The following is a 10411-nucleotide window of genomic DNA, read 5'->3' as shown; positions in this document are numbered from 1 at the left end:
ACCCTTACGAGGTGGCACCTTACCTGTAGAGTGGACGCGGTTGTGTGTGAAGTGTTGGTCTTTTCCGTTGCAGTGGCTGCTGTCCTGCTGACAGCAGAGCATCGTCCTTCTGCACCAGTGGTGATGCCTAGCACTGAATTTCACACTGATCTCGATGTTTTTTTTTTATTTATATGGGTGGTGTCGATGGAGTTGTGCATTATTATGAAGACTTTCAAGTATGATTACGTTGGTCGTTTGATTGTACATTGGAAAGAAAATATGTAAAGATTCAAATTTGTTTTAAATTAAAAGGAAAAACAAAGTGGTTCATGTTGTTTGGACTTGCGTGCGTCGTCCTTCGTGAAGTGTCTTTACACTCTGACTTCACACGTTTTCTTTATAACCTAAAAAGTTTTGGTTTTTTTCAACAAGTAACGACATAGTATGGCAAAAAAATGTGAAAAAGCGGCATAGTATATTATGGCATAAAAGCAGCATAAAATGACAGAGTATAGCAAGGCATGAGACGGCATAGTGTAGTAAGGCCTCAAAATAGAATAAAACGGCAAAGTATAGTGTGGCATGAAAAATGAAAGAAGCAGCACTGTTTATTATAGAATAAAAGCAGCATAAGACGACATGAGACGGCATAGTGTAGTAAGGCCTAGAACAGCATAAAACAAAGTATAGTATGGCAAGAAATAATTTATTATGGCATAAAAGCAACATAAAACGGCATAGTATGGTATGGCAAAAAATGTGAAGAAAAAAAACTTTATGCTGTATATAAATACAGCATAAAACGACACAATATAGCAAGGCATGGGACGGCATAGTGTAGTAAGGTCTAAAAACAGCATGAAACGGCATATTTTAGTATGGCATGTAAACTAAAAAAAACGGCATAGTATGTATGGCAAAAAAATTGAAAAAACCGCATAGTATATTATGGCACAAAAGCAGCATTATACGACATAGTATAGCAAGGCATGAGACAGCATAGTGTAGTAAGGCCTAAAAACAGCATGTATCGTTGGGCAAGACACTTAACCCTAACCTGCCTCTGATGGCTCTTCCGACAGTGTATGAATGTGACCAAAAAATGTGCGGTAAATAGCAGCGCTGTATGAATGTGTGTGAATGGGTGAATGTGACTTTCAGGTAAGGCCTGTAAAGCGCTTTGAGTGGTCGATATGACTAGAAAAGCGCTATATAAATAGTCCATTTACCATAGTATAGTATGGCATAAAAACTGCATAAAACGACATAGTATAGCATGGCATTAGACTGCATAGTGTATGTAGTAAGGCAGAAAAAATTGATATCTGAAATGAGGAGAGCAGGTGCAAATTATAGATAATAGGATGGATAGGAATGAAGGAGTGAAGGAAAGGAAGGGGGGCAGGTAGCGGAGGATGCAGAGAGAGTAGGGTGAGGATAGTAGGCAGTTGGGGAGAGAGTAGGGGGAAGTGGGGATGGGGTGTGTATATATCTATGTTTCCAACAAAAAACGGCATATTATAGTATGGCATGAAAACTAAAAAAAACAGCATAGTATAGTATGGCAAAAAATTTGAAAAAACTGCATAGTATATTATGGCATAAAATTTTCATCAAACGACATAGTATAGCAGGGCTACAGACGGCATAGTGTAGTAAGGCCTAAAACAGCATAAAATGGCATAGTATAGTATGGCATGAAAACTGAAAAAAACGACATAGTATTGTGTGGGAAAAGAGTGAAAAAACAGTATTGTATATTATGGCATAAAAGCAGCATAAAACGACATAGTATACAAGGCATGGGACGGCATAGTGTAGTAAGCTCTAAAACAGCATAAAACGACATGGTATAGTATGGCAAAAAATGTGAAAAAATGGCATTGTATATTATGGCATAAAAGCTTCATCAAACGACATAGTATAGCAAGGCATGAGACGACATAGTGTAGTAAGGCCAAAAAAAGCATAAAACGACATAGTATAGTATGGCAAAAAATGTGAAAAATCGGCATTGTATTTTATGGCATAAAAGCAGCATAAAATGACATAGTATAGCAAGGCATGAGACGGCATAGTGTAGTAAGGCAAAAAAAAGCATAAAACGACATAGTATAGTATGGCAAAAAGAGTGAAAAAACAGCATTGTATATTATGGCATAAAAGCAGCATAAAACAACATAGTATAGCAAGGCTACAGACGGCATAGTGTAGTAAGGCCTAAAACAGCATAAAACGACATAGTATAGTATGGCATGAAAATTGAAAGAAACGACATAGTATAGCAAGGCTACAGACGGCATAGTTTAGTAAGGCCTAAGACAGCATAAAACAACATAGTATAGTATGGCAAAAAATGTGAAAAAATGGCATTGTATATTATGGCATGAAAGCTTCATCAAACGACATAGTATAGCAAGGCATGAGACGGCATAGTGTAGTAAGGCCAAAAAAAGCATAAAACGACATAGTATAGTATGGCAAAAAATGTGAAAAATCGCCATTGTATATTATGGCATAAAAGCAGCATAAAACGACATAGTATAGCATGGCTACAGACGGCATAGTGTAGTAAGGCCTAAAACAGCATAAAACGACATAGTATAGTATGGCGAAAAATGTGAAAAAATGGCATTGTATATTATGGCATAAAAGCTTCATCAAACGACATAGTATAGCAGGGCTACAGACGGCATAGTGTAGTAAGGCCTAAAACAGCATAAAATGGCATAGTATAGTATGGCATGAAAACTGAAAAAAACGACATAGTATTGTATGGCAAAAAGAGTGAAAAAACAGCATTGTATATTATGGCATAAAAGCAGCAAAAAACGACATAGTATAGCAAGGCATGAGACGGCATAGTGTAGTAAGGCCAAAAAAAGCATAAAACGACATAGTATAGTATGGCATGAAAATTGAAAAAAACGACATAGTATTGTATGGCAAAAGAGTGAAAAAACAGCATTGTATATTATGGCATAAAAGCAGCATAAAACAACATTATATAGCAAGGCTACAGACGACATAGTGTAGGTAGGCCTTAAACAGCAAAAAACGACATAGTATAGTATGGCATGAAAATTGAAAAAAACGACATAGTATTGTATGGCAAAAGAGTGAAAAGACAGCATTGTATATTATGGCATAAAAGCAGCATAAAACGACATAGTATAGCAAGGCATGAGACGGCATAATGTAGTAAGGCCAAAAAAAGCATAAAACGACATAGTATAGTATGGCAAAAAATGTGAAAAATTGCCATTGTATATTATGGCATAAAAGCAGCATAAAACGACATAGTATAGCAAGGCATGAGACGGCATAGTATAGTATGGCATCAAAATTGAAAAAAACGACAGTATAGTATGGCAAAAAATTTGAAAAAATGGCATTCTATATTATGGCATAAAAGCAGCATAAAACGACATAGTATAGCATGGCTACAGACGGCATAGTGTAGTAAGGCCTAAAACAGCATAAAACAACATAGTATAGTATGGCATGAAAGCTGAAAAAAAACGACATAGAATAGTATGGCAAAAAATCGTTTACTATGGCATAAAAACAGCAGAGAATGACATAGTATACAAGGCATGGGACGGCATAGTGTAGTAAGGCCTAAAACAACATAAAACGACATAGTATAGTATGGCATGAAAATTGAAAAAAACGACATAGTATTGTATGGGAAAAGAGTGAAAAAACAGTATTGTATATTATGGCATATAAGCAGCATAAATCGACATAGTATACAAGGCATGGGACGGCATAGTGTAGTAAGGCCTTAAACAGCATAAACCGACATAGTATAGTATGGCATGAAAACTGAAAAAAACGACATAGTATAGTATGGCAAAAAATGTGAAAAAATGGCATTGTATATTATGGCATAAAAGCTTCATCAAACGACATAGTATAGCAAGGCATGAGACGGCATAATGTAGTAAGGCCAAAAAAAGCATAAAACGACATAGTATAGTATGGCAAAAAATGTGAAAAATTGCCATTGTATATTATGGCATAAAAGCAGCATAAAACGACATAGTATAGCAGGGCTAAAGACGGAATAGTGTAGTAAGGCCTAAAACAGCATAAAATGGCATAGTATAGTATGGCATGAAAACTGAAAAAAACGACATAGTATTGTATGACAAAAAGAGTGAAAACACAGCATTGTATATTATGGCATAAAAGCAGCATAAAACGACATAGTATAGCAAGGCTACAGACGGCATAGTGTAGGTAGGCCTTAAACAGCATAAAACGACATAGTATATATAGCAAGGCATGAGTAGGCATAGTATAGTATGGCATGAAAATTGAAAAAAACGACATAGTATAGTATGGCAAAAAATCGTTTATTATGGCATAAAAACAGCAGAGAATGACATAGTATACAAGGCATGGGACGGCATAGTGTAGTAAGGCCTAAAACAGCATAAAACAACATAGTATAGTATGGCAAAAAATGTGAAAAAATGGCATTCTATATTATGGCATAAATGCTTCATCAAACGACATAGTATAGCAAGGCTACAGACGGCATAGTGTAGTAAGGCCTAAAACAGCATAAAATGGCATAGTATAGTATGGCATGAAAATTGAAAAAAACGACATAGTATTGTATGGGAAAAGAGTGAAAAAACAGTATTGTATATTATGGCATAAAAGCAGCATAAAACGACATAGTATACAAGGCATGGGACGGCATAGTGTAGTAAGGCCTAAAACAGCATAAAACGACATAGTATAGTATGGCATGAAAACTGAAAAAAACGACATAGTATTGTATGGCAAAAAGAGTGAAAAAACAGCATTGTATATTATGGCATAAAAGCCGCATAAAGGGACATAGTATAGCAGGGCTACAGACTGCATAGTGTAGTAAGGCCTGAAACAGCATAAAACGACATAGTATAGTATGGCATGAAAACTGAAAAAAACGACATAGTATTGTATGGCAAAAAGAGTGAAAAAACAGCATTGTATATTATGGCATAAAAGCAGCATAAAACGACATAGTATAGCAAGGCATGAGACGGCATAGTGTAGTAAGGCCAAAAAAAGCATAAAACGACATAGTATAGTATGGCATGAAAATTGAAAAAAAACGACATAGTATTGTATGGCAAAAGAGTGAAAAAACAGCATTGTAAATTATGGCATAAAAGCAGCATAAAACGACATAGTATAGCAAGGCATGACACGGCATAGTGTAGTAAGGCCAAAAAAAGCATAAAACGACATAGTATAGGATGGCAAAAAATGTGAAAAAATGGCATTGTATATTATGGCATAAAAGCAGCATAAAACAACATAGTATACAAGGCATGGGCCGGCATAGTGTAGTAAGGCCTAAAACAGCATAAAATGGCATAGTATAGTATGGCATGAAAACTGAAAAAAACGACACTGTATTGTATGGCAAAAAGAGTGAAAAAACAGCATTGTATATTATGGCATAAAAGCAGCATAAAACGACATAGTATAGCAAGGCATGAGACCGCATTGTGTAGTCAGGCCAAAAAAAGCATAAAACGACATAGTAGTATGGAAAAAAATTTGAAAAATCGCCATTGTATATTATGGCATAAAAGCAGCATAAAACGACACAGTATAGCATGGCTACAGACGGCATAGTGTAGTTAGGCCTTAAACAGCATAAAACGACATAGTATAGTATGGCATGAAAATTGAAAAAAACGACATAATATTGTATGGCAAAAGAGTGAAAAAACAGCATTGTATATTATGGCATAAAAGCAGCATAAAACGACATAGTATAGCAAGGCATGAGAGGGCATAGTATAGTATGGCATGAAAATTGAAAAAAACGACATAGTATTGTGTGGCAAAACAGTGAAAAAACAGCATTGTATATTATGGCATAAAAGCAGCATAAAACGACATAGTATAGCATGGCTACAGACGGCATAGTGTAGTTAGGCCTTAAACAGCATAAAACGACATAGTATAGTATGGCATGAAAATTGAAAAAATCGACATAGTATTGTATGGCAAAAGAGTGAAAAAACAGCATTGTATATTATGGCATAAAAGCAGCATAAAACGACATAGTATAGCATGGCTACAGACGGCATAGTGTAGTAAGGCCTAAAACAGCATAAAACGACATAGTATAGTATGGCAAAAAATCGTTTATTATGGCATAAAAACAGGAGAGAATGACATAGTATACAAGGCATGGGACGGCATAGTGTAGTAAGGCCTAAAACAGCATAAAAAAACATAGTATAGTATGGCATGAAAACTGAAAAAAACGACATAGTATTGTATGGCAAAAGAGTGAAAAAACAGTATTGTATATTATGGCATAAAAGCAGCATAAAACGACATAGTATACAAGGCATGGGACGGCATAGTGTAGTAAGGCCTAAAACAGCATAAAACGACGTGGTATAGTATGGCATGAAAACTGAAAAAAACGACATAGTATTGTATGGCAAAAGAGTGAAAAAACAGCATTGTATATTATGGCCTAAAAGCAGCATAAAACAACATAGTATAGCAAGGCTACAGACGGCATAGTGTAGTAAGGCCTAAAACAGCATAAAACGACATAGTATAGTATGGTATGAAAACTGAAAAAAAACGACATAGTATAGTATGGCAAAAAATCGTTTATTATGGCATAAAAACAGCAGAGAATGACATAGTATACAAGGCATGGGACGGCATAGTGTAGTAAGGCCTAAAACAGCATAAAACGACATAGTATAGTATGGAAAAAATGTGAAAAATCGCCATTGTATATTATGGCATAAAAGCAGCATAAAACGACATAGTATAGCATGGCTACAGACGGCATAGTGTAGTTAGGCCTTAAACAGCATAAAACGACATAGTATAGTATGGCATGAAAATTGAAAAAAACGACATAGTATTGTATGGCAAAAGAGTGAAAAAACAGCATTGTATATTATGGCATAAAAGCCGCATAAAGGGACATAGTATAGCAGGGCTACAGACTGCATAGTGTAGTAAGGCCTAAAACAGCATAAAATGGCATAGTATAGTATGGCATGAAAATTGAAAAAAACGACATAGTATTGTATGGGAAAAGAGTGAAAAAACAGTATTGTATATTATGGCATAAAAGCAGCATAAAACGACATAGTATACAAGGCATGGGACGGCATAGTGTAGTAAGGCCTAAAACAGCATAAAACGACATAGTATAGTATGGCATGAAAACTGAAAAAAACGACATAGTATTGTATGGCAAAAAGAGTGAAAAAACAGCATTGTATATTATGGCATAAAAGCAGCATAAAACGACATAGTATAGCAAGGCATGAGACGGCATAGTGTAGTAAGGCCAAAAAAAGCATAAAACGACATAGTATAGTATGGCATGAAAATTGAAAAAAAACGACATAGTATTGTATGGCAAAAGAGTGAAAAAACAGCATTGTATATTATGGCATAAAAGCAGCATAAAACAACATAGTATAGAAAGGCTACAGACGGCATAGTGTAGTAAGGCCTAAAACAGCATAAAACGACATAGTATAGTATGGCATGAAAACTGAAAAAAACGACATAGTATTGTATGGCAAAAAGAGTGAAAAAACAGCATTGTATATTATGGCATAAAAGCCGCATAAAGGGACATAGTATAGCAGGGCTACAGACTGCATAGTGTAGTAAGGCCTGAAACAGCATAAAACGACATAGTATAGTATGGCATGAAAACTGAAAAAAACGACATAGTATTGTATGGCAAAAAGAGTGAAAAAACAGCATTGTATATTATGGCAAAAAAGCAGCATAAAACGACATAGTATAGCAAGGCATGAGACGGCATAGTGTAGTAAGGCCAAAAAAAGCATAAAACGACATAGTATAGTATGGCAAAAAATGTGAAAAAATGGCATTGTATATTATGGCATAAAAGCTTCATCAAACGACATAGTATAGCAAGACATGAGACGGCATAGTGTAGTAAGGCCAAAAAAAGCATAAAACGACATGGTATAGTATGGCAAAAAATGTGAAAAATCGCCATTGTATATTATGGCATAAAAGCAGCATAAAACGACATAGTATAGCATGGCTACAGACGGCATAGTGTAGTAAGGCCTAAAACAGCATAAAACGACATAGTATAGTATGGCATGAAAGCTGAAAAAAAACGACATAGTATAGTATGGCAAAAAATCGTTTATTATGGCATAAATACAGCATAAAACGACATAGTATACAAGGCATGGGACGACATAGTATAGTATGGCATGAAAACTGAAAAAAAACGACATAGTATTGTATGGCAAAAGAGTGAAAAAACAGCATTGTATATTATGGCATAAAAGCAGCATAAAACGACATAGTATAGCAAGGCATGACACGGCATAGTGTAGTAAGGCCAAAAGCAGCATAAAACGACATAGTATAGTATGGCAAAAAATCGTTTATTATGGCATAAAAACAGCAGAGAATGACATAGTATACAAGGCATGGGACGGCATAGTGTAGTAAGGCCTAAAACAGCATAAAACGACATATGGCGAAAAATGTGAAAAAATTGCATCGTATATTATGGCATAAAAGCTTCATCAAACGACATAGTATAGCAGGGCTACAGACGGCATAGTGTAGTAAGGCCTAAAACAGCATAAAATGGCATAGTATAGTATGGCATGAAAACTGAAAAAAACGACATAGTATTGTATGGCAAAAAGAGTGAAAAAACAGCATTGTATATTATGGCATAAAAGCAGCAAAAAACGACATAGTATAGCAAGGCATGAGACGGCATAGTGTAGTAAGGCCAAAAAAAGCATAAAACGACATAGTATAGTATGGCATGAAAATTGAAAAAAAACGACATAGTATTGTATGGCAAAAGAGTGAAAAAACAGCATTGTATATTATGGCATAAAAGCAGCATAAAACAACATAGTATAGAAAGGCTACAGACGGCATAGTGTAGTAAGGCCTAAAACAGCATAAAACGACATAGTATAGTATGGCATGAAAACTGAAAAAAACGACATAGTATTGTATGGCAAAAAGAGTGAAAAAACAGCATTGTATATTATGGCATAAAAGCCGCATAAAGGGACATAGTATAGCAGGGCTACAGACTGCATAGTGTAGTAAGGCCTGAAACAGCATAAAACGACATAGTATAGTATGGCATTAAAACTGAAAAAAACGACATAGTATTGTATGGCAAAAAGAGTGAAAAAACAGCATTGTATATTATGGCATAAAAGCAGCATAAAACGACATAGTATAGCAAGGCATGAGACGGCATAGTGTAGTAAGGCCAAAAAAAGCATAAAACGACATAGTATAGTATGGCATGAAAATTGAAAAAAAACGACATAGTATTGTATGGCAAAAGAGTGAAAAAACAGCATTGTAAATTATGGCATAAAAGCAGCATAAAACGACATAGTATAGCAAGGCATGACACGGCATAGTGTAGTAAGGCCAAAAAAAGCATAAAACGACATAGTATAGGATGGCAAAAAATGTGAAAAAATGGCATTGTATATTATGGCATAAAAGCAGCATAAAACGACATAGTATAGCAAGGCATGAGACGGCATAGTGTAGTAAGGCCTAAAACAGCATAAAATGGCATAGTATAGTATGGCATGAAAACTGAAAAAAACGACACTGTATTGTATGGCAAAAAGAGTGAAAAAACAGCATTGTATATTATGGCATAAAAGCAGCATAAAACGACATAGTATAGCAAGGCATGAGACGGCATTGTGTAGTCAGGCCAAAAAAAGCATAAAACGACATAGTAGTATGGAAAAAAATTTGAAAAATCGCCATTGTATATTATGGCATAAAAGCAGCATAAAACGACACAGTATAGCATGGCTACAGACGGCATAGTGTAGTTAGGCCTTAAACAGCATAAAACGACATAGTATAGTATGGCATGAAAATTGAAAAAAACGACATAGTATTGTATGGCAAAAGAGTGAAAAAACAGCATTGTATATTATGGCATAAAAGCAGCATAAAACGACATAGTATAGCAAGGCATGAGAGGGCATAGTATAGTATGGCATGAAAATTGAAAAAAACGACATAGTATTGTGTGGCAAAACAGTGAAAAAACAGCATTGTATATTATGGCATAAAAGCAGCATAAAACGACATAGTATAGCATGGCTACAGACGGCATAGTGTAGTTAGGCCTTAAACAGCATAAAACGACATAGTATAGTATGGCATGAAAATTGAAAAAATCGACATAGTATTGTATGGCAAAAGAGTGAAAAAACAGCATTGTATATTATGGCATAAAAGCAGCATAAAACGACATAGTATAGCAAGGCATGACACGGCATAGTGTAGTAAGACCAAAAAAAGCATAAAACGACATAGTATAGTATGGCAAAAAATGTGAAAAATCGCCATTGTATATTATGGCATAAAA

This window comes from Scophthalmus maximus, chromosome 12, assembly GCF_022379125.1.
Source record: "Scophthalmus maximus strain ysfricsl-2021 chromosome 12, ASM2237912v1, whole genome shotgun sequence".
In the NCBI taxonomy this organism is placed as follows: Eukaryota; Metazoa; Chordata; class Actinopteri; order Pleuronectiformes; family Scophthalmidae; genus Scophthalmus; species Scophthalmus maximus.
The sequence above is the reverse complement of the archived record's forward strand: the minus strand, read 5'-3'. Positions refer to the sequence as shown.